Consider the following 24682-nt stretch of genomic DNA (forward strand, 5'->3'; position numbering starts at 1 on the left):
CAGACAGAGGAGAGACAGACAGACAGACAGACAGACAGACAGACAGGCAGGCAGGCAGACAGACAGACAGACAGACAGACAGACAGACAGACAGACAGACAGACAGACAGACAGACAGACAGACAGACAGAGGAGAGACAGACAGAGGAGAGACAGACAGAAACAGAAGACAGACAGACAGACAGACAGACAGACAGACAGACAGACAGACAGACAGAGGAGAGACAGACAGACAGACAGACAGAGGAGAGACAGACAGACAGACAGACAGACAGACAGGCAGGCAGGCAGGCAGGCAGACAGACAGACAGACAGACAGACAGACAGACAGACAGACAGACAGACAGACAGACAGACAGACAGACAGACAGACAGACAGACAGAGGAGAGACAGACAGGCAGACAGACAGACACAGAGGACAGACAGACAGACAGAAACAGAGGACAGACAGACAGAAACAGAGGACAGACAGACAGACAGACAGACAGACAGACAGAAACAGAGGACAGACAGACACAGAGGACAGACAGACAGAAACAGAGGACAGACAGACAGACACAGAGGAGAGACAGACAGACAGACAGACAGACGAGGAAGGGAGGGAGAAGAGAGAGAGAGTTCATATTGAGGAAAGTTATGACCAGGCACTGTTGCTATTGGAGGGAGAGAGGAAGGAAGAAGGCGGGACAGAGAAGCTGCAATACACAACGACAATGGTACAACACACAACGATAATGGTCCAACACACAACGATAATGGTGTAATACACAACGGTAACGGTACCATAAACAACGATAATGGTCCAACACACAACGATAATGGTCCAACACACAGCGATAATGGTGTAATACACAACGGTAACGGTATCATAAACAACGATAATGGTCCAACACACAACGATAATGGTCCAACACACAACGATAATGGTGTAATACACAACGGAAACGGTACCACAAACAACGATAATGGTGTAATACATAAGAATGGGCAATACACAACGATAATGTTGCGACACACAACAGTAAGGGTGCAATATACAACGATAATGCTGTGATATAACAACGATAATGTTGTGACACACAACAGCAAGGGTGCAATATACAACAATAATGCTGTGATATAACAACGATAATGTTGTGACACACAACAGCAAGGGTGCAATATACAACGATAATGCTGCGATGTAACAACGATAATGTTGTGACACACAACAGCACGAGTGTAATATACAACGATAATGCTGTGATACAACAACGATAAGGTGCAACATACAACGATAATGCTGTGATACAACAACTATAATGTTGCGACACACAACAGTACGGGTGCAATATACAACGATAGTGCTGTGATAGAACAACGACAATGTTGCGACACACAACAGTAAGGGTGCAACACAACGATAATGCTGTAATACACAATGATAATGCTGTGATACAACAACAATAATGTTGCGACACGCAACAGTAAGGGTGCAATATACAACGATAATGGTGTAATACACCAAACTTCCCAAACTTGTTATAGTCCCGTACCCCTTCAAACATTCAACCTCCAGCTGTACCCCCTCTAGCACCAGGGTCAGCGCACTCTCAAATGTTGTTTTTTTGCCATCATTGTAAGCCTGCCACACACACACTATACGATACATTTATTAAACAGAAGAATCAGTGTCAGTTTTTGTCACAATCCGGCTCATGGGAAGTGACAAAGAGCTTTTATAGGACCTGGGCACAAATAATAATATAATAATGATCAATAATTTTGCTCTTTATTTAACCATCTTACATAGAAAACTTTATTTGTTCATCAAAAGTTGTGAATAACTCACCACAGATTAATGAGAAGGGTGTGTTTGAAAGGATGCACATAACTCTGCAATGTTGGGTTGTATTGGAGAAAGTCTCAGTCTTAAATCATTTTCCACACCCAGTCTGTGCCTGTATCTAGTGTTCATGGTCGTGAGGGCCGAGAATCCTCTCTCACATAGGTACGTGGTTGCAAAGGGCATCAGTGTTTTAACAGCAAGATTTGCCAAGACAGGATACTCTGAGCGAACCCTATGCAGAAATCTGGCAGTGGCTTCTGATTAAATTACATTTTCACAGAACCGCTTGTTGCCATTTCGATTAGGCTCTCTTGTTCAGATCGGTAAGTGGACTGGAGGCAAGGCATGAAAGGGATAACAAATCCAGTTGTTTGTGTCGCCTGTTTCGGGAAAGTACCTGCATAATTTCCACCCAGCTCACTCAGGTGCTTCCTTGTATCACATTTGACATTGTCCTTAAGCTGGAGTTCATTTGCAAAATAAATCATACAATGATGGAAAGACCTGTGTGTTGTCCTTGTTGATGCAGACAGTGAAGAGCTACAACTTCTTAATCACAGCCTGAATTTTGTCCCGCACATTCAATATAGTTGTAGAGACGCCCTGTAATCCTAGATTCAGATCATTCAGGCGAGAAAAAAACATCACCCAGATTGGCCAGTCGTGTGAGAAACTCATCATCATGCAAGCGGTCAGACAAGTGAAAATTATGGTCAGTAAAGAAAATACACAAGAGTTCAGGGGCCTTGCTTTAACAAAGTTAACCATTTTCACTGTAGTGTCCAGAACGTCTTTCAACCTGTCAGGCATTCCTTTGGCAGCAAGAGCCTCTCGGTGGATGCTGCAGTGTACCCAAGAGCCTCTCGGTGGATGCTGCAGTGTACCCAAGAGCCTCTCGGTGGATGCTGCAGTGTACCCAAGAGCCTCTCGGTGGATGCTGCAGTGTACCCAAGAGCCTCGGGATGCTGCAGTGTACCCAAGAGCTCTCGGTGGATGCTGCAGTGTACCCAAGAGCCTCTCGGTGGATGCTGCAGTGTACCCAAGAGCCTCTCGGTGGATGCTGCAGTGTACCCAAGAGCCTCTCGGTGGATGCTGCAGTGTACCCAAGAGCCTCTCGGTGGATGCTGCAGTGTACCCAAGAGCCTCTCGGTGGATGCTGCAGTGTACCCAAGAGCCTCTCGGTGGATGCTGCAGTGTACCCAAGAGCCTCTCGGTGGATGCTGCAGTGTACCCAAGAGCCTCTCGGTGGATGCTGCAGTGTACCCAAGAGCCTCTCGGTGGATGCTGCAGTGTACCCAAGAGCCTCTCGGTGGATGCTGCAGTGTACCCAAGAGCCTCTCGGTGGATGCTGCAGTGTACCCAAGAGCTTCTCGGTGGATGCTGCAGTGTACCCAAGAACCTCTCGGTGGATGCTGCAGTGTTCCCAAGTGGCGTCGGGAGCAACTGCTTGCACCACGTTACCACTCCACTATGTCTCCCTGTCATGGCTTTTGCACCATGTGAAAAAAACTGTTTGCATGTTCTTCACAAAGAGGTCAACAGATGCTACTGAGCCAGATGTCTATGTGTCAGGGGAGAAGCTCCAGGTGGTATCCGATTTTAAGTACCTTGGCATCATACTTGATTCCAACCTCTCTTTTAAAAAGCATGTGAAAAAGGTAATTCAAATAACCAAATTCAACCTAGCTAATTTCCGATTTATACGAAATTGTTTGACTACAGCGGTAGCAAAACTGTACTTCAAATCTATGATACTCCCCCACTTAACATACTGCTTGACTAGTTGGGCCCAAGCTTGCTGTACAACATTAAAACCTATTCAGTCTGTCTACAAACAGGCTCTCAAAGCGCTTGATAGGAAGCCCAATAGCCATCATCATTGTCACATCCTTAGAAAGCATGAGCTCCTGAGTTGGGAAAATCTTGTGCAATACACCGACGCATCGATCTTGTATTCAAGATCCTAAATGGCCTGGCTCCCCCTCCACTCAGTATTTTTGTTAAACAGAAAACCCAAACATATGTCAGCAGATCCACAAGGTCTACCATGAGAGGTGACTGTATAGTTCCCCTAAGGAAAAGCACCTTTAGTAAATCTGCATTCTCTGTGAGAGCTTCCCATGTCTGGAATACACCGCCATCAGACACACATAACTGCACCACATATCACACTTTCACAAAATGCTTGAAGACATGGCTAAAGGTCAATCAGATTTGTGAACATGGTCCCTAGCTGTGTGTTGCCTCTCCATGTTGTCTGTTGTCTGTAGCTTGTGAGGTGTGGAAACACTTTGTTGCTTTTATGAATTTTGTCTTGCTGCTTTTTGTTTTATGCTGCTCTGTCTGTATGCTACGTCTTGCTTGTCCTATGTTGCTCTGTCTGTATGCTATGTCTTGCTTGTTCTATGTTGCTATTGTCTATATTGTAATTGTTTTTAATAACCTGCCCAGGGACTGCGGTTGAAAATTAGCCGGTTGGCTAAAACCGGCACTTTTACTGAAATGTTGATTAATGTGCACTGTCCCTGTAAAAATAAAAATAAACTCAAACTCAAACCATCAGTACAGACACCAACACATCTAGACCACTAAAGTCCATTTGATGTCACAAAACTGTCCATTACTTTAAACATAACCTCTCCTGTTATCCTGTTGCCCTGGTTTGCAGAAGAGTATGTTTTCCTTAATTGACTCTCCCATAAACGTAACAGACATATACCAGGAGCTGTGCCAGGCCCACCACGTCTGTTGACTCATCCAGCTGTAACAGACATATACCAGGAGCTGTGCCAGGCCCACCACGTCTGTTGACTCATCCAGCTGTAACAGGCATGTACCAGGAGCTGTGCCAGGCCCACCACGTCTGTTGACTCATCCAGCTGTAACAGACATATACCAGGAGCTGTGCCAGGCCCACCACGTCTGTTGACTCATCCAGCTGTAACAGACATGTACCAGGAGCTGTGCCAGGCCCACCACGTCTGTTGACTCATCCAGCTGTAACAGACATGTACCAGGAGCGGTGCCAGGCCCACCACGTCTGAATCATCCAGCTGTAACAGACATGTACCAGGAGCTGTGCCAGGCCCACCACGTCTGACTCATCCAGCTGTAACAGACATGTACCAGGAGCTGTGCCAGGCCCACCACGTCTGACTCATCCAGCTGTAACAGACATATATCAGGAGCTGTGCCAGGCCCACCACGTCTGTTGACTCATCCAGCTGTAACAGACATATACCAGGAGCTGTGCCAGGCCACGTCTGACTCATCCAGCTGTAACAGACATATACCAGGAGCTGTGCCAGGCCACGTCTGTTGACTCATCCAGCTGTAACAGACATATACCAGGAGCTGTGTCAGGCCCACCACGTCTGTTGACTCATCCAGCTGTAACAGACATATACCAGGAGCTGTGCCAGGCCCACCACGTCTGTTGACTCATCCAGCTGTAACAGACATGTACCAGGAGCTGTGCCAGGCCACGTCTGTTGACTCATCCAGCTGTAACAGACATATACCAGGAGCTGTGCCAGGCCACGTCTGTTGACTCATCCAGCTGTAACAGACATATACCAGGAGCTGTGCCAGGCCCACCACGTCTGTTGACTCATCCAGCTTTAACAGACATGTACCAGGAGCTGTGCCAGGCCCACCACGTCTGTTGACTCATCCAGCTGTAACAGACATGTACCAGGAGCTGTGCCAGGCCCACCACGTCTGAATCATACAGCTGTAACAGACATGTACCAGGAGCTGTGCCAGGCCCACCACGTCTGACTCATCCAGCTGTAACAGACATGTACCAGGAGCTGTGCCAGGCCCACCACGTCTGACTCATCCAGCTGTAACAGACATATACCAGGAGCTGTGCCAGGCCCACCACGTCTGTTGACTCATCCAGCTGTAACAGACATATACCAGGAGCTGTGCCAGGCCACGTCTGACTCATCCAGCTGTAACAGACATATACCAGGAGCTGTGCCAGGCCACGTCTGTTGACTCATCCAGCTGTAACAGACATATACCAGGAGCTGTGTCAGGCCCACCACGTCTGTTGACTCATCCAGCTGTAACAGACATATACCAGGAGCTGTGCCAGGCCCACCACGTCTGACTCATCCAGCTGTAACAGACATGTACCAGGAGCTGTGCCAGGCCCACCACGTCTGACTCATCCAGCTGTAACAGGCATGTACCAGGAGCTGTGCCAGGCCCACCACGTCTGTTGACTCATCCAGCTGTAACAGACATATACCAGGAGCTGTGCCAGGCCCACCACGTCTGACTCATCCAGCTGTAACAGACATGTACCAGGAGCTGTGCCAGGCCCACCACGTCTGACTCATCCAGCTGTAACACAGAATTCACTGCTTGTTTGCTGTAATTGTTTCAAAACATCTCCTGCCATGTCACTGATGCGTTGTGAAACAGTGTTGTTTGATATAGTTTTTGGGGCCTTTTCCCCCAGCATTCCCCCAGCCATATCCACAGCAGCAGGAAGAATGAAGTCCTCCACAATAGTATGGGGCTTGTCTGTCCTAGCCACTCCTCTACAATAGTATGGGGCTTGCCTGTCCTAGCCACTCCTCTACAATAGTATGGGGCTTGCCTGTCCTAGCCACTCCTCTACAATAGTATGGGGCTTGCCTGTCCTAGCCACTCCTCTACAATAGTATGGGGCTTGCCTGTCCTAGCCACTCTCTACAATAGTATGGGGCTTGTCTGTCCTAGCCACTCCTCTACAATAGTATGGGGCTTGTCTGTCCTAGCCACTCCTCTACAATAGTATGGGGCTTGTCTGTCCTAGCCACTCCTCTACAATAGTATGGGGCTTGTCTGTCCTAGCCACTCCTCTACAATAGTATGGGGCTTGCCTGTCCTAGCCACTCCTCTACAATAGTATGGGGCTTGCCTGTCCTAGCCACTCCTCTACAATAGTATGGGGCTTGTCTGTCCTAGCCACTCCTCTACAATAGTATGGGGCTTGCCTGTCCTAGCCACTCCTCTACAATAGTATGGGGCTTGTCTGTCCTAGCCACTCCTCTACAATAGTATGGGGCTTGCCTGTCCTAGCCACTCCCTCTACAATAGTATGGGGCTTGTCTGTCCTAGCCACTCCTCCACAATAGTATGGGGCTTGCCTGTCCTAGCCACTCCTCTACAATAGTATGGGGCTTGCCTGTCCTAGCCACTCCTCTACAATAGTATGGGGCTTGTCTGTCCTAGCCACTCCTCTACAATAGTATGGGGCTTGTCTGTCCTAGCCACTCCTCTACAATAGTATGGGGCTTGTCTGTCCTAGCCACTCCTCTACAATAGTATGGGGCTTGTCTGTCCTAGCCACTCCTCTACAATAGTATGGGGCTTGCCTGTCCTAGCCACTCCTCTACAATAGTATGGGGCTTGCCTGTCCTAGCCACTCCTCTACAATAGTATGGGGCTTGTCTGTCCTAGCCACTCCTCTACAATAGTATGGGGCTTGCCTGTCCTAGCCACTCCTCTACAATAGTATGGGGCTTGTCTGTCCTAGCCACTCCTCTACAATAGTATGGGGCTTGCCTGTCCTAGCCACTCCTCTACAATAGTATGGGCTTGTCTGTCCTAGCCACTCCTCCACAATAGTATGGGGCTTGCCTGTCCTAGCACACTCCTCTACAATAGTATGGGGCTTGCCTGTCCTAGCCACTCCTCTACAATAGTATGGGCGTGTCTGTCCTAGCCACTCCTCTACAATAGTATGGGGCTTGCCTGTCCTAGCCACTCCTCTACAATAGTATGGGGCTTGTCTGTCCTAGCCCACTCCTCTACAATAGTATGGGGCTTGCCTTGTCCTAGCCACTCCTCTACAATAGTATGGGGCTTGCCTGTCCTAGCCACTCCTCTACAATAGTATGGGGCTTGTCTGTCCTAGCCACTCCTCTACAATAGTATGGGGCTTGCCTGTCCTAGCCACTCCTCTACAATAGTATGGGGCTTGCCTGTCCTAGCCACTCCTCTACAATAGTATGGGGCTTGCCTGTCCTAGCCACTCCTCTACAATAGTATGGGGCTTGCCTGTCCTAGCCACTCCTCTACAATAGTATGGGGCTTGTCTGTCCTAGCCACTCCTCTACAAATAGTAGGGGGCTTGCCTGTCCTAGCCACTCCTCTACAATAGTATGGGGCTTGCCTGTCCCTAGCCACTTCCTCTACAATAGTATGGGGCTTGCCTGTCCTAGCCACTCCTCCACAATAGTATGGGGCTTGTCTGTCCTAGCCACTCCTCTACAATAGTATGGGGCTTGTCTGTCCTAGCCACTCCTCTACAATAGTATGGGGCTTGTCTGTCCTAGCCACTCCTCTACAATAGTATGGGGCTTGCCTGTCCTAGCCACTCCTCTACAATAGTATGGGGCTTGCCTGTCCTAGCCACTCCTCCACAATAGTATGGGGCTTGCCTGTCCTAGCCACTCCTCTACAATAGTATGGGGCTTGTCTGTCCTAGCCACTCCTCTACAATAGTATGGGGCTTGCCTGTACTAGCCACTCCTCTACAATAGTATGGGGCTTGCCTGTCCTAGCCACTCCTCTACAATAGTATGGGGCTTGCCTGTCCTAGCCACTCCTCTACAATAGTATGGGGCTTGTCTGTCCTAGCCACTCCTCTACAATAGTATGGGCTTGCCTGTCCTAGCCACTCCTCTACAATAGTATGGGGCTTGCCTGTCCTAGCCACTCCTCTACATAGTATGGGGCTTTGCTGTCCTAGCCACTCCTCACAATAGTATGGGGCTTGTCTGTCTAGCCACTCCTCTACAATAGTATGGGGCTTGCCTGTACTAGCCCCACTTCCTCTTACAATAAGTATGGGGCTTGTCTGTCCTACGCCCTCCTCTACAATAGTATGGGGCTTTGTCTGTCCTAGCCTACTCCTCCACAATAGTATGGGGCTTGTCTGTCCTAGACCACTCCTCTACAATAGTATGGGCGATGTCTGTCCCTATGCCACTCCTCTACAATAGTATGGGGCTTTGCCCTTTGTCCCAGCCACCTCCTCTTACAATCGTATGGGCGCTTGCCTTGTGTACTAGCCACTCCTCTACAATAGTATTGGCTTGCCTGTCCCTAGCCAATCCTTCTACAATAGTATGGGGCCTTGCGCTGTCCTAGCCAACTCCTCTACAATAGTATGTGCTTGTCTGTCCTAGCCACTCCTCTACAATAGTTCATGGGATGCCTGTCTTTCCCTTCACTAGCCACTCCTCTACCCAATAGTATGGGGCTTGCTGTCCTAGCACACTCCTCTACAATAGTATGGGGCTTGTCTGTCCTAGCCACTCCTCTACAATAGTATGGGGCTTGTCTGTCCTAGCCACTCCTCTACAATAGTATGGGGCTTGCCTGTCCTAAGCCACTCCTCTACAATAGTATGGTGGCTTGCCTGTCCTAGCCACTCCTCTACAATAGTATGGGGCTTGCCTGTCCTAGCCACTCCTCCACAATAGTATGGGGCTTGTCTGTCCTAGCCACTCCTCTACAATAGTATGGGGCTTGTCTGTCCTAGCCACTCCTCTAAATAGTATGGGGCTTGTCTGTCCTAGCCACTCCTCTACAATAGTATGGGGCTTGCCTGTCCTAGCCACTCCTCTACAATAGTATGGGGCTTGCTGTCCTAGCCACTCCTCTACAATAGTATGGGGGCTTGCCTGTCCTAGCCACTCCTCCACAATAGTATGGGGCTTGTCTGTCCTAGCCACTCCTCTACAATAGTATGGGCTTGTCTGTCCTAGCCACTCCTCACAATAGTATGGGGCTTGTCTGTCTAGCCACCTCCTCATACAATAGTATGGGCTTGCCTGTCCTAGCCACTCCTCTACAATAGTATGGGGCTGCCTGTCCTAGCAACTCTCACAATAGTATGGGGCTTGCCTGTCCTAGCACTCCTCCACAATAGTATGGGGGCTTGTCTGTCCTAGCCACTCCTCTACAATAGTATGGGGCTTGCCTGTCCTAGCCACTCCTCTACATAGTATGGGGGCTTGTCTGTCCTAGCCACTCCTCTACAATAGTATGGGGATTGCCTGTACCTAGCCACTCCTCTACAATAGTATGGGAGGCTTGCCTGTCCTAGCCACTCCTCTACAATAGTATGGGGCTTGCTGTCCTAGCCACTCTCTACCATAGTATGGGGCTGTCCTGTCCTAGCCACTCCTATACAATAGTATGGGGCTTGCCTGTCCTAGCCACTCCTCTACAATGTATGGGGCTTCCTGTCCTAGCCACTCCTCCTACAATAGTATGGGGCTTGTCTGTCCTAGCCACTCCTCCTACAATAGTATGGGGCTTGTCTGTCCTAGCCACTCCTCTACAATAGTATGGGGCTTGCCTGTCCCAGTCCACTCCTCTACATAGTATGGGGCTTGCCTGTACCTAGTCACTCCTCTACAATATATGGGGCTTGCCTGTACTAGCCACTCCTCTACAATAGTATGGGGCTTGCCTGTCCTAGCCACTCCTCTACAATAGTATGGGGCTTGCCTGTCCTAGCCACTCCTCTACAATAGTATGGGGCTTGTCTGTCCTAGCCACTCCTCTACAATAGTATGGGGATTGCCTGTACTAGCCACTCCTCTACAATAGTATGGGGCTTGCCTGTCCTAGCCACTCCTCTACAATAGTATGGGGCTTGTCTGTCCCTAGCCACTCCTCTACAATAGTATGGGGCTTGTCCTGTCCTAGCCACTCCTCTACAATAGTATGGGGCTTGCCTGTCCTAGCCACTCCTCTCAATGTTGGGGCTTGCTAGGGGGCTTTGCCGTCCCACTCTCAATAGTATGGGGCTTGTCTGTCCTAGCCACTCCTCTACAATAGTATGGGGCTTGTCTGTCCTAGCCACTCCTCTACAATAGTATGGGCTGTCTGTCCTAGCCACTCCTCTACAATAGTATGGGGCTTGCCTGTCCTAGCCACTCCTCTACAATAGTATGGGGGCTTGCCTTGCCTAGCCACTCCTCCACAATAGTATGGGGCTTGCATGTCCTAGCCACTCCTCACAATAGTATGGGGCTTGTCCTGTCCTAGCCACTCCTCCACAATAGTATGGGGCTTGCCTGTCCTAGCCACTCCTCTACAATAGTATGGGGCTTGCCTGTCCTAGCCACTCCTCTACAATAGTATGGGCTTGTCTGTCCTAGCCACTCCTCTACAATAGTATGGGGCTTGCCTGTCCCTAGCCACTCCTCTACAATAGTATGGGGCTTGTCTGTCCTAGCCACTCCTCTACAATAGTATGGGGCTTGCCTGTCCTAGCCACTCCTCTACAATAGTATGGGGCTTGCCTGTCCTAGCCACTCCTCTACAATAGTATGGGGCTTGTCTGTCCTAGCCACTCCTCTACAATAGTATGGGCTTGCCTGTCCTAGCCACTCCTCTACAATAGTATGGGGCTTGCCTGTCCTAGCCACTCCTCCACAATAGTATGGGGCTTGTCTGTCCTAGCCACTCCTCTACAATAGTATGGGGGCTTGTCTGCCCTAGCCACTCCTCTACAATAGTATGGGGCTTGTCTGTCCTAGCCACTCCTCCACAATAGTATGGGGCTTGCCTGTCCTAGCCACTCCTCTACAATAGTATGGGGCTTGCCTGTCCTAGCCACTCCTCTAGATAGTATGGGGCTTGTCTGTCCTAGCCACTCCTCTACAATAGTATGGGGCTTGCCTGTCCTAGCCACTCCTCTACAATAGTATGGGGCTTGTCTGTCCTAGCCACTCCTCTACAATAGTATGGGGCTTGCCTGTCCTAGCCACTCCTCTACAATAGTATGGGGCTTGCCTGTCCTAGCCACTCCTCTACAATAGTATGGGGCTTGCCTGTCCTAGCCACTCCTCCACAATAGTATGGGGCTTGTCTGTCCTAGCCACTCCTCTACAATAGTATGGGGCTTGTCTGTCCTAGCCACTCCTCTACAATAGTATGGGGCTTGTCTGTCCTAGCCACTCCTCTACAATAGTATGGGGCTTGCCTGTCCTAGCCACTCCTCTACAATAGTATGGGGCTTGCCTGTCCTAGCCACTCCTCCACAATAGTATGGGGCTTGCCTGTCCTAGCCACTCCTCTACAATAGTATGGGGCTTGTCTGTCCTAGCCACTCCTCTACAATAGTATGGGGCTTGTCTGTCCTAGCCACTCCTCCACAATAGTATGGGGCTTGCCTGTCCTAGCCACTCCTCTACAATAGTATGGGGGCTTGCCTGTCCTAGCCACACTCTACAATAGTATGGGGCTTGTCTGTTCTAGCCACTCCTCTACAATAGTAATGGGCTTGCCTGTCCTAGCCACTCTCCTACAATAGTATGGGGCTTGTCTGTCCTAGCCACTTCCTCTACAATAGTATGGGGCTTGCCTGTCCTAGCCACTCCTCTACAATAGTATGGGGCTTGCCTGTCCTAGCCACTCCTCTACAATAGTATTGGGGCTTTGCCTGTCCTAGCCACTCCTCTACAATAGTATGGGGCTTGTCTGTCCTAGCCACGCCTCCACAATAGTATGGGGCTTGCCTGTCCTAGCCACTCCTCTACAATAGTATGGGCTTGTCTGTCCTAGCCACTCCTCCACAGAGTATGGGGCTTGCCTGTCCTAGCCACTCCTCCACAATAGTATGGGGCTTGTCTGTCCTAGCCACTCCTCTACAATAGTATGGGGCTTGCCTGTCCTACCACTCCTCTACAATAGTATGGGCTTGCCTGTCCTAGCCACTCCTCTACAATAGTATGGGGCTTTGCTGTCCTAGCCACTCCTCTACAATAGTATGGGGCTTGTCTGTCCTAGCCACTCCTCCACAATAGTATGGGGCTTGCCTGTCCTAGCCACTCCTCCACAATAGTATGGGGCTTGCCTGTCCTAGCCACTCCTCCACAATAGTATTGGGCTTGTCTGTCCTAGCCACTCCTCCACAATAGTATGGGGCTTGCCTGTCCTAGCCACTCCTCCACAATATATGGGGGCTTGTCTGTCCTAGCCACCTCCCACATAGTATGGGGCTTGCCTGTCCTAGCCACTCCTCTACAATAGTATGGGGCTTGCCTGTCCTAGCCACTCCTCTACAATAGTATGGGGCTTGCCTGTCCTAGCCACTCCTCTACAATAGTATGGGGCTTGCCTGTCCCTAGCCACTCCTCTACAATAGTATGGGGCTTGCCTGTCCTAGCCACTCCTCTACAATATATGGGCTTGTCTGTCCTAGCCACTCCTCTACACTAGTATGGGGCTTGCCTGTCCTAGCCACTCCTCTACAATAGTATGGGGCTTGTCTGTCCTAGCCACTCCTCTACAAATAGTATGGGGCTTGCCTGTCCTAGCCACTCCTCTACAATAGTGCTTGCCTGTCCTAGCCACTCCTCTACAATAGTATGGGGCTTGTCTGTCCTAGCCACTCCTCTACAATAGTATGGGGCTTTGTCTGTCCTAGCCACTCCTCTACAATAGTATGGGGCTTGCCTGTCCTAGCCACTCCTCTACAATAGTATGGGGGCTTGTCTGTCCTAGCCACTCCTCTACAATAGTATGGGGCTTGTCTGTCCTAGCCACTCCTCTACAATAGTATGGGGCTTGCCTGTCCTAGCCACTCCTCTACAATAGTATGGGGCTTGCCTGTCCTAGCCACTCCTCTACAATAGTATGGGGCTTGCCTGTCCTAGCCACTCCTCTACAATAGTATGGGGCTTGCCTGTCCTAGCCACTCCTCTACAATAGTATGGGGCTTGCCTGTCCTAGCCACTCCTCTACAATAGTATGGGGCTTGCCTGTCCTAGCCACTCCTCTACAATAGTATGGGGCTTGCCTGTCCTAGCCACTCCTCTACAATAGTATGGGGCTTGCCTGTCCTAGCCACTCCTCTACAATAGTATGGGGCTTGCCTGTCCTAGCCACTCCTCTACAATAGTATGGGGCTTGCCTGTCCTAGCCACTCCTCTACAATAGTATGGGGCTTGTCTGTCCTAGCCACTCCTCTACAATAGTATGGGGCTTGCCTGTCCCTAGCCACTCCTCCACAATAGTATGGGGCTTGCCTGTCCTAGCCACTCCTCTACAATAGTATGGGGCTTGCCTGTCCTAGCCACTCCTCTACAATAGTATGGGGCTTGCCTGTCCTAGCCACTCCTCTACAATAGTATGGGGCTTGTCTGTCCTAGCCACTCCTCTACAATAGTATGGGGCTTGCCTGTCCTAGCCACTCCTCTACAATAGTATGGGGCTTGCCTGTCCTAGCCACTCCTCTACAATAGTATGGGGCTTGCCTGTCCTAGCCACTCCTCTACAATAGTATGGGGCTTGCCTGTCCTAGCACTCCTCTACAATAGTATGGGGCTTGTCTGTCCTAGCCACTCCTCTACAATAGTATGGGGCTTGCCTGTCCTAGCCACTCCTCTACAATAGTATGGGGCTTGCCTGTCCTAGCCACTCCTCCACAATAGTATGGGGCTTGCCTGTCCTAGCCACTCCTCTACAATAGTATGGGGCTTGTCTGTCCTAGCACTCCTCTACAATCGTATGGGGCTTGTCTGTCCTAGCCACTCCTCCACAATAGTATGGGGCTTGCCTGTCCTAGCCACTCCTCTACAATAGTATGGGGCTTGCCTGTCCTAGCCACACCTCTACAATAGTATGGGGCTTGTCTGTCCTAGCCACTCCTCTACAATAGTATGGGGCTTGCCTGTCCTAGCCACTCCTCTACAATAGTATGGGGCTTGTCTGTCCAGCCACTCCTCTACAATAGTATGGGGCTTGCCTGTCCTAGCCACTCCTCTACAATAGTATGGGGCTTGCCTGTCCCTAGCCACTCCTCTACAATAGTATGGGGCTTGCCTGTCCTAGCCACTCCTCTACAATAGTATGGGGCTTGTCTGTCCTAGCCACTCCTCCACAATAGTATGGGGCTTGCCTGTCCCTAGCCACTCCTCTACAATAGTATGGGGCTTGTCTGTCCTAGCCACTCCTCCACAATAGTATGGGGCTTGCCTGTCCTAGCCACTCCTCCACAATAGTATGGGGCTTGTCTGTCCTAGCCACTCCTCTACAATAGTATGGGGCTTGCCTGTCCTAGCCACTCCTCTACAATAGTATGGGGCTTGTCTGTCTAGCACTCCTCTACAATAGTATGGGGCTTGTCTGTCCTAGCCACTCCTCTACAATAGTATGGGGCTTGTCTGTCCTAGCCACTCCTCTACAATAGTATGGGGCTTGCCTGTCCTAGCCACTCCTCTACAATAGTATGGGGCTTGCCTGTCCTAGCCACTCCTCTACAATAGTATGGGGCTTGCCTGTCCTAGCCACTCCTCCACAATAGTATGGGGCTTGTCTGTCCTAGCCACTCCTCTACAATAGTATGGGGCTTGTCTGTCTAGCCACTCCTCTACAATAGTATGGGGCTTGCCTGTCCTAGCCACTCCTCTACAATAGTATGGGGCTTGCCTGTCCTAGCCACTCCTCTACAATAGTATGGGGCTTGCCTGTCCTAGCCACTCCTCTACAATAGTATGGGGCTTGCCTGTCCTAGCCACTCCTCTACAATAGTATGGGGCTTGTCTGTCCTAGCCACTCCTCCACAATAGTATGGGGCTTGCCTGTCCTAGCCACTCCTCCACAATAGTATGGGGCTTGTCTGTCCTAGCCACTCCTCTACAATAGTATGGGGCTTGCCTGTCCTAGCCACTCCTCTACAATAGTATGGGGCTTGTCTGTCCTAGCCACTCCTCTACAATAGTATGGGGCTTGCCTGTCCTAGCCACTCCTCTACAATAGTATGGGGCTTGCCTGTCCTAGCCACTCCTCTACAATAGTATGGGGCTTGCCTGTCCTAGCACTCCTCTACAATAGTATTGGGCTTGTCTGTCCTAGCCACTCCTCCACAATAGTATGGGGCTTGCCTGTCCTAGCCACTCCTCCACAATAGTATGGGGCTTGCCTGTCCTAGCCACTCCTCCACAATAGTATGGGGCTTGTCTGTCCTAGCCACTCCTCCACAATAGTATGGGGCTTGCCTGTCCTAGCCACTCCTCCACAATAGTATGGGCTTGTCCTGTCCTAGCCACTCCTCCCACAATAGTATGGGGGCTTGCCTGTCCCTAAGCCACTCCTCTACAATAGTATGGGGCTTGCCTGTCCTAGCCACTCCTCTACAATAGTATGGGGCTTGCCTGTCCTAGCCACTCCTCTACAATAGTATGGGGCTTGCCTGTCCTAGCCACTCCTCTACAATAGTAGTAGGGGGCTTGCCTGTCCTAGCCACTCCTCTACAATAGTATGGGGCTTGTCTGTCCTAGCCACTCCTCTACAATAGTATGGGGCTTGCCTGTCCTAGCCACTCCTCTACAATAGTATGGGGCTTGTCTGTCCTAGCCACTCCTCTACAATAGTATGGGCTTGCCTGTCTAGCCACTCCTCTACAATAGTATGGGGTTGCCTGTCCTAGCCACTCCTCTACAATAGTATGGGCTTGTCTGTCCTAGCTCACTCCTCTACAATAGTATGGGGCTTTGTCTGTCCTAGCCACTCCTCTACAATAGTATGGGGCTTGCCTGTCCTAGCCACTCCTCTACAATAGTATGGGGCTTGTCTGTCCTAGCCACTCCTCTACAATAGTATGGGCTGGTCTGTCCTAGCCACTCCTCTACAATAGTATGGGGCTTGCCTGTCCTAGCCACTCCTCTACAATAGTATGGGGCTTGCCTGTCCTAGCCACTCCTCTACAATAGTATGGGGCTTGCCTGTCCTAGCCACTTCCTCTACAATAGTATGGGGCTTGCCTGTCCTAGCCACTCCTCTACAATAGTATGGGGCTTGCCTGTCCTAGCCACTCCTCTACAATAGTATGGGGCTTGCCTTTCCTAGCCACTCCTCTACAATAGTATGGGGCTTGCCTGTCCTAGCCACTCCTCTACAATAGTATGGGGCTTGCCTGTCCTAGCCACTCACTCTACAATAGTAATGGGGCTTGCCTGTCCTAGCCACTCCTCTACAATAGTATGGGGCTTGCCTGTCCGAGCCACTCCTCTACAATAAGTATGGGGCTTGTCTGTCCTAGCCACTCCTCTACAATAGTATGGGGGCTTGCCTGTCCTAGCCACTCCTCCACAATAGTATGGGGCTTGCCTGCCTAGCCACTCCTCTACAATAGTATGGGGCTTGGCCTGTCCTAGCCACTCCTCTACAATAGTATGGGGCTTGCCTGTCCTAGCCACTCCTCTACAATAGTATGGGGCTTGTCTGTCCTAGCCACTCCTCTACAATAGTATGGGGCTTGCCTGTTCCTAGCCACTCCTCTACAATAGTATGGGGCTTGCCTGTCCTAGCCACTCCTCTACAATAGTATGGGGCTTGCCTGTCCTAGCCACTCCTCTACAATAGTATGGGCTTGCCTGTCCTAGCCACTCCTCTACAATAGTATGGGGCTTGTCTGTCCTAGCCACTCCTCTACAATAGTATGGGGCTTGCCTGTCCTAGCCACTCCTCTACAATAGTATGGGGCTTGCCTGTCCTAGCCACTCCTCCACAATAGTATGGGGCTTGCCTGTCCTAGCCACTCCTCTACAATAGTATGGGGCTTGTCTGTCCTAGCCACTCCTCTACAATAGTATGGGGCTTGTCTGTCCTAGCCACTCCTCCACAATAGTATGGGGCTTGCCTGTCCTAGCCACTCCTCTACAATAGTATGGGGCTTGCCTGTCCTAGCCACACCTCTACAATAGTATGGGGCTTGTCTGTCCTAGCCACTCCTCTACAATAGTATGGGGCTTGCCTGTCCTAGCCACTCCTCTACAATAGTATGGGGCTTGTCTGTCCTAGCCACTCCTCTACAATAGTATGGGGCTTGCCTGTCCTAGCCACTCCTCTACAATAGTATGGGGCTTGCCTGTCCTAGCCACTCCTCTACAATAGTATGGGGCTTGCCTGTCCTAGCCACTCCTCTACAATAGTATGGGGCTTGTCTGTCCTAGCCACTCCTCCACAATAGTATGGGGCTTGCCTGTCCTAGCCACTCCTCTACAATAGTATGGGGCTTGTCTGTCCTAGCCACTCCTCCACAATAGTATGGGGCTTGCCTGTCCTAGCCACTCCTCCACAATAGTATGGGGCTTGTCTGTCCTAGCCACTCCTCTACAATAGTATGGGGCTTGCCTGTCCTAGCCACTCCTCTACAATAGTATGGGGCTTGTCTGTCCTAGCCACTCCTCTACAATAGTATGGGGCTTGCCTGTCCTAGCCACTCCTCTACAATAGTATGGGGCTTGCCTGTCCTAGCCACTCCTCTACAATAGTATGGGGCTTGCCTGTCCTAGCCACTCCTCTACAATAGTATGGGGCTTGTCTGTCCTAGCCACTCCTCCACAATAGTATGGGGCTTGCCTGTCCTAGCCACTCCTCCACAATAGTATGGGGCTTGCCTGTCCTAGCCACTCCTCCACAATAGTATGGGGCTTGTCTGTCCTAGCCACTCCTCCACAATAGTATGGGGCTTGCCTGTCCTAGCCACTCCTCCACAATAGTATGGGGCTTGTCTGTCCTAGCCACTCCTCCACAATAGTATGGGGCTTGCCTGTCCTAGCCACTCCTCTACAATAGTATGGGGCTTGCCTGTCCTAGCCACTCCTCTACAATAGTATGGGGCTTGCCTGTCCTAGCCACTCCTCTACAATAGTATGGGGCTTGCCGGTCCTAGCCACTCCTCTACAATAGTATGGGGCTTGCCTGTCCTAGCCACTCCTCTACAATAGTAGGGGCTTGTCTGTCCTAGCCACTCCTCTACAATAGTATGGGGCTTGCCTGTCCTAGCCACTCCTCTACAATAGTATGGGGCTTGTCTGTCCTAGCCACTCCTCTACAATAGTATGGGGCTTGCCTGTCCTAGCCACTCCTCTACAATAGTATGGGGCTTGCCTGTCCTAGCCACTCCTCTACAATAGTATGGGGCTTGTCTGTCCTAGCCACTCCTCTACAATAGTATGGGGCTTGTCTGTCCTAGCCACTCCTCTACAATAGTATGGGCTTGCCTGTCCTAGCCACTCCTCTACAATAGTATGGGGCTTGTCTGTCCTAGCCACTCCTCTACAATAGTATGGGGGCTTGTCTGTCCTAGCCACTCCTCTACAATAGTATGGGGCTTGCCTGTCCTAGCCACTCCTCTACAATAGTATGGGGCTTGCCTGTCCTAGCCACTCCTCTACAATAGTATGGGGCTTGCCTGTCCTAGCCACTCCTCTACAATAGTATGGGGCTATGCCTGTCCTAGCCACTCCTCTACAATAGTATGGGGCTTGCCTGTCCTAGCCACTCCTCTACAATAGTATGGGGCTTGCCTGTCCTAGCCACTCCTCTACAATAGTATGGGGCTTGCCTGTCCTAGCCACTCCTCTACAATAGTATGGGGCTTGCCTGTCCTAGCCACTCCTCTACAATAGTATGGGGCTTGCCTGTCCTAGCCACTCCTCTACAATAGTATGGGGCTTGCCTGTCCTAGCCACTCCTCTACAATAGTATGGGGCTTGTCTGTCCTAGCCACTCCTCTACAATAGTATGGGGCTTGCCTGTCCTAGCCACTCCTCCACAATAGTATGGGGCTTGCCTGTCCTAGCCACTCCTCTACAATAGTATGGGGCTTGCCTGTCCTAGCCACTCCTCTACAATAGTATGGGGCTTGCCTGTCCTAGCCACTCCTCTACAATAGTATGGGCTTGTCTGTCCTAGCCACTCCTCTACAAATAGTATGGGCTTGCCTGTCCTAGCCACTCCTCTACAATAGTATGGGGCTTGCCTGTCCTAGCCACTCCTCTACAATAGTATGGGGCTTGCCTGTCCTAGCCACTCCTCTACAATAGTATGGGGCTTGCCTGTCCTATCCTAGGGCTTGCCTGTCCTAGCCACTCCTCCACAATAGTATGGGGCTTGCCTGTCCTAGCCACTCCTCCACAATAGTATGGGGCTTGCCTGTCCTAGCCACTCGGTAGCTCACCATATAAGACTCTTCTAGCCCTTCTTATTAATGGTGTCTGATGCTTTATACGTCTTACTACTATTATTAAAGTCTCTTGGATACCTCTAAGTACCAGATTCTCTCTCATGGATCTAGTCTGTATGTCCAGTAAGGCTTCTCTCAGAACGGTGTTCTCCTTTGTAAGTTAATAAACTTCGGTTTCAATCTTATAGACTGTCCCTTTTAGCCTGTTTGTTTCCTTCTCCAGTGTCGCAGCTTTTTCATCACTCATCTCGAGGCCTTCAACTCTTTTATATCCTTACTGACTAATTCAAGTCAACCCAGTTTGTCAAACTCTAAGTACCAGATTCTCTCTCATGGATCTAGTCTGTATGTCCAGTAAGGCTTCTCTCAGAACGGTGTTCTCCTTTGTAAGTTAATAAACTTCGGTTTCAATCTTATAGACTGTCCCTTTTAGCCTGTTTGTTTCCTTCTCCAGTGTCGCAGCTTTTTCATCACTCATCTCGAGGCCTTCAACTCTTTTATATCCTTACTGACTAATTCAAGTCAACCCAGTTTGTCAAACTCTAAGTACCAGATTCTCTCTCATGGATCTAGTCTGTATGTGAGGTATCCAAGAGAAAGAAGGAGACGTTCCTGAATGTGTAGTTAGAGAGTTCCTCCTTTACAGCGTTTCAGATCCCACGCGAAGCTATCGACAAAATCCAACTCAAACGTGTAGACCGCTTCGTACAGAGAGGGCAGATGTATGAACGACCAATCGTTGCTAAATTTGCTTCATTTAAAGATAAGATAATGGTTAAAAGCTGGGAACAAAATTGGCATGAATGACCAGTTCCCGAAGGAAGTTGCAGAACGGCGTAAAATTCTGTATCCAATTTTCAAGGAAAATAGATTAAAAGGGAAACGAGTAGCTCTCGTAATTGATAAACTATATATCGATAACCAGTTGTTCAGAGACACAACGACTACTCCATGGATATTTTTTTTAATGACAAAGTTCTTATAGATGAGGAAAATAATGAAACCCAATTCTAGCCCGGTTATGGATTGTAACAATACAATAACAAATATAGCTGTTCTATATATCTTCAAATATAACTCATTGGGACACAAAAGCACTAATTCAACGTGGTCAAGATAAAATAAAAGAATCAGTAAACAGAAGGCCCGGTATGTGTAGATGGTGTGTGTGTTGTTGTTGTTGTGTTTGGAAACGTGTGGCGGTGAGTGAGAAAGAAAATGGTTGCATATCCCCGATGTATTTCTGTGAGCCGAGGTGTGAGAGAGAACAAAGATAACTAAGGCCAGGTCGTGACAGTGAGAGAGCTTTCAATGTTGTTCACATGATGGATATACTTCTATAATTTTATTTTATATAACTTTTTATAATGAATTATACGTCTTATTTATTGTCCTATCATGGTGGAACAGCGTTTTTAAATAAATTATACATTTCATTTATTTATTGTCCTATTATTGTGACCCTGGTGGCAAAAAATCTAAAGTCTGACTACATGGAGATGCTTGGGGATATGGTCACTATGGGGGACTGTGTTGTGGGTGTTTCAGGGGATTTGGTCACTACGGGGGACTGTGTTGTGGGTGTTTCAGGGGATATGGTCACTACGGGGGACTGTGTTGTGGGTGTTTCAGGGGATATGGTCACTACGGGGGACTGTGTTGTGGGTGTTTCTGGGGATATGGTCAGTATGGGGGACTGTGTTGTGGGTGTTTCAGGGGATATGGTCACTACGGGGGACTGTGTTGTGGGTGTTTCAGGGGATATGGTCACTACGGGGGACTGTGTTGTGGGTGTTTCTGGGGATATGGTCACTACGGGGGACTGTGTTGTGGGTGTTTCAGGGGATATGGTCAGTATGGGGGACTGTGTTGTGGGTGTTTCAGGGGATATGGTCAGTATGGGGGACTGTGTTGTGGGTGTTTCAGGGGATATGGTCACTACGGGGGACTGTGTTGTGGGTGTTTCAGGGGATATGGTCACTACGGGGGACTGTGTTGTGGGTGTTTCAGGGGATATGGTCACTACGGGGGACTGTGTTGTGGGTGTTTCAGGGGATATGGTCACTATGGGGGACTGTGTTGTGGGTGTTTCAGGGGATATGGTCACTATGGGGGACTGTGTTGTGGGTGTTTCAGGGGATATGGTCAGTATGGGGGACTGTGTTGTGGGTGTTTCAGGGGATATGGTCACTACGGGGGACTGTGTTGTGGGTGTTTTCTGGGGATATGGTCACTACGGGGGACTGTGTTGTGGGTGTTTCAGGGGATATGGTCAGTACGGGCGACTGTGTTGTGGGTGTTTTCAGGGGATATGGTCAGTATGGGGGACTGTGTTGTGGGTGTTTCTGGGGATATGGTCACTACGGGGGACTGTGTTGTGGGTTGTTTCAGGGGATATGGTCACTATGGGGGACTGTGTTGTGGGTGTTTCAGGGGATATGGTCACTATGGGGGACTGTGTTGTGGGTGTTTCAGGGGATATGGTCAGTAAGAGGGACTGTGTTGTGGGTGTTTCAGGGGATATGGTCACTACGGGGGACTTGTTGTGGGTGTTTCTGGGGATATGGTCACTACGGGGGACTGTGTTGTGGGTGTTTCAGGGGATATGGTCAGTACGGGCGACTGTGTTGTGGGTGTTTCAGGGGATATGGTCACTACGGGGGACTGTGTTGTGGGTGTTTCAGGGGATATGGTCAGTACGGGGGGACTGTGTTGTGTGTGTTTCAGGGGATATGGTCACTACGGGGGACTGTGTTGTGGGTGTTTCAGGGGATATGGTCACTACGGGGGACTGTGTTGTGGGTGTTTCAGGGGATATGGTCAGTATGGGGGACTGTGTTGTGGGTGTTTCTGGGGATATGGTCAGTATGGGGGACTGTGTTGTGGGTGTTTCTGGGGATATGGTCAGTATGGGGGACTGTGTTGTGGGTGTTTCAGGGGATATGGTCACTACGGGGGGACTGTGTTGTGGGTGTTTCAGGGGATATGGTCACTACGGGGGGACTGTGTTGTGGGTGTTTTCTGGGGATATGGTCACTACGGGGGACTGTGTTGTGGGTGTTTCAGGGGGATATGGTCACTACGGGGGACTGTGTTGTGGGTGTTTCTGGGGATATGGTCACTACGGGGGACTGTGTTGTGGGTGTTTCAGGGGATATGGTCACTACGGGGGACTGTGTTGTGGGGTGTTTCAGGGGATATGGTCACTACGGGGGACTGTGTTGTGGGTGTTTCAGGGGATATGGGTCAGTATGGGGGACTGTGGTTGTGGGTGTTTCAGGGGATATGGTCAGTAATGGGGGACTGTGTTGTGGGTGTTTCAGGGGATATGGTCACTACGGGGGACTGTGTTGTGGGTGTTTCAGGGGATTTGGTCACTACGGGGACTGTGTTGTGGGTGTTTCAGGGGATATGGTCACTATGGGGGACTGTGTTGTGGGTGTTTCAGGGGATATGGTCACTACGGGGGACTGTGTTGTGGGTGTTTCAGGGGATTTGGTCACTACTGGGGACTGTGTGGTGGGTGTTTCAGGGGATATGGTCACTACGGGGGACTGTGTTGTGGGTGTTTCAGGGGATATGGTCACTACGGGGGACTGTGTTGTGGGTGTTTCAGGGGATATGGTCACTACGGGGGACTGTGTTGTGGGTTGTTTCAGGGGATATGGTCACTACGGGGGACTGTGTTGTGGGTGTTTCAGGGGATATGGTCACTACGGGGGGACTGTGTTGTGGGTGTTTCAGGGATATGGTCACTACGGGGGACTGTGTTTGTGGGTGTTTCTGGGGATATGGTCACTACGGGGGACTGTGTTGTGGGTGTTTCAGGGGATATGGTCACTACGGGGGACTGTGTTGTGGGTGTTTCAGGGGATATGGTCACTACGGGGGACTGTGTGTGGGTGTTTCAGGGGATATGGTCACTACGGGGGACGGTTGTTGTGGGTGTTTTTCTGGGGATATGGTCACTACGGGGGACTGTGTTGTGGGTGTTTCAGGGGATATGGTCAGTACGGGGGACTGTGTTGTGTGTGTTTCAGGGGATATGGTCACTACGGGGGACTGTGTTGTGGGTGTTTCAGGGGATATGGTCACTACGGGGGACTGTGTTGTGGGTGGTTTCAGGGGATATGGTCAGTATGGGGGACTGTGTTGTGGGTGTTTCTGGGGATATGGTCAGTATGGGGGACTGTGTTGTGGGTGTTTCTGGGGATATGGTCAGTATGGGAGACTGTGTTGTGGGTGTTTTCAGGGGATATGGTCACTACGGGGGACTGTGTTGTGGGTGTTTCAGGGGATATGGTCACTACGGGGGGACTGTGTTGTGGGTGTTTCTGGGGATATGGTCACTACGGGGGACTGTGTTGTGGGTGTTTCAGGGGATATGGTCACTACGGGGGACTGTGTTGTGGGTGTTTCTGGGGATATGGTCACTACGGGGGACTGTGTTGTGGGTGTTTCAGGGGATATGGTCACTACGGGGGACTGTGTTGTGGGTGTTTCAGGGGATATGGTCACTACGGGGGACTGTGTTGTGGGTGTTTCAGGGGATATGGTCAGTATGGGGGACTGTGTTGTGGGTGTTTCAGGGGATATGGTCAGTATGGGGGGACTGTGTTGTGGGTGTTTCAGGGGATATGGTCACTACGGGGGACTGTTTGTGGGTGTTTCAGGGGATTTGGTCACTACGGGGGACTGTGTTGTGGGTGTTTCAGGGGGATATGGTCAGTATGGGGGACTGTGTTGTGGGTGTTTCAGGGGATATGGTCACTACGGGGGACTGTGTTGTGGGTGTTTCAGGGGATTTGGTCACTACTGGGACTGTGTTGTGGGTGTTTCAGGGGATATGGTCACTACG

General features: G+C 50.2%; 1 protein-coding gene across 1 annotated transcript in view; it reads right to left on the reverse strand.

The window, feature by feature from the left end:
- The window catches only part of LOC109885693 (transmembrane protein 151A), a 68538-nt gene that overhangs the window by 6647 nt on the left and 37209 nt on the right, over nt 1-24682 (reverse strand). The window lies entirely within an intron of this gene.

The sequence above is a fragment of the Oncorhynchus kisutch genome, linkage group LG16, assembly GCF_002021735.2.
Source record: "Oncorhynchus kisutch isolate 150728-3 linkage group LG16, Okis_V2, whole genome shotgun sequence".
NCBI classification, from domain to species: Eukaryota; Metazoa; Chordata; class Actinopteri; order Salmoniformes; family Salmonidae; genus Oncorhynchus; species Oncorhynchus kisutch.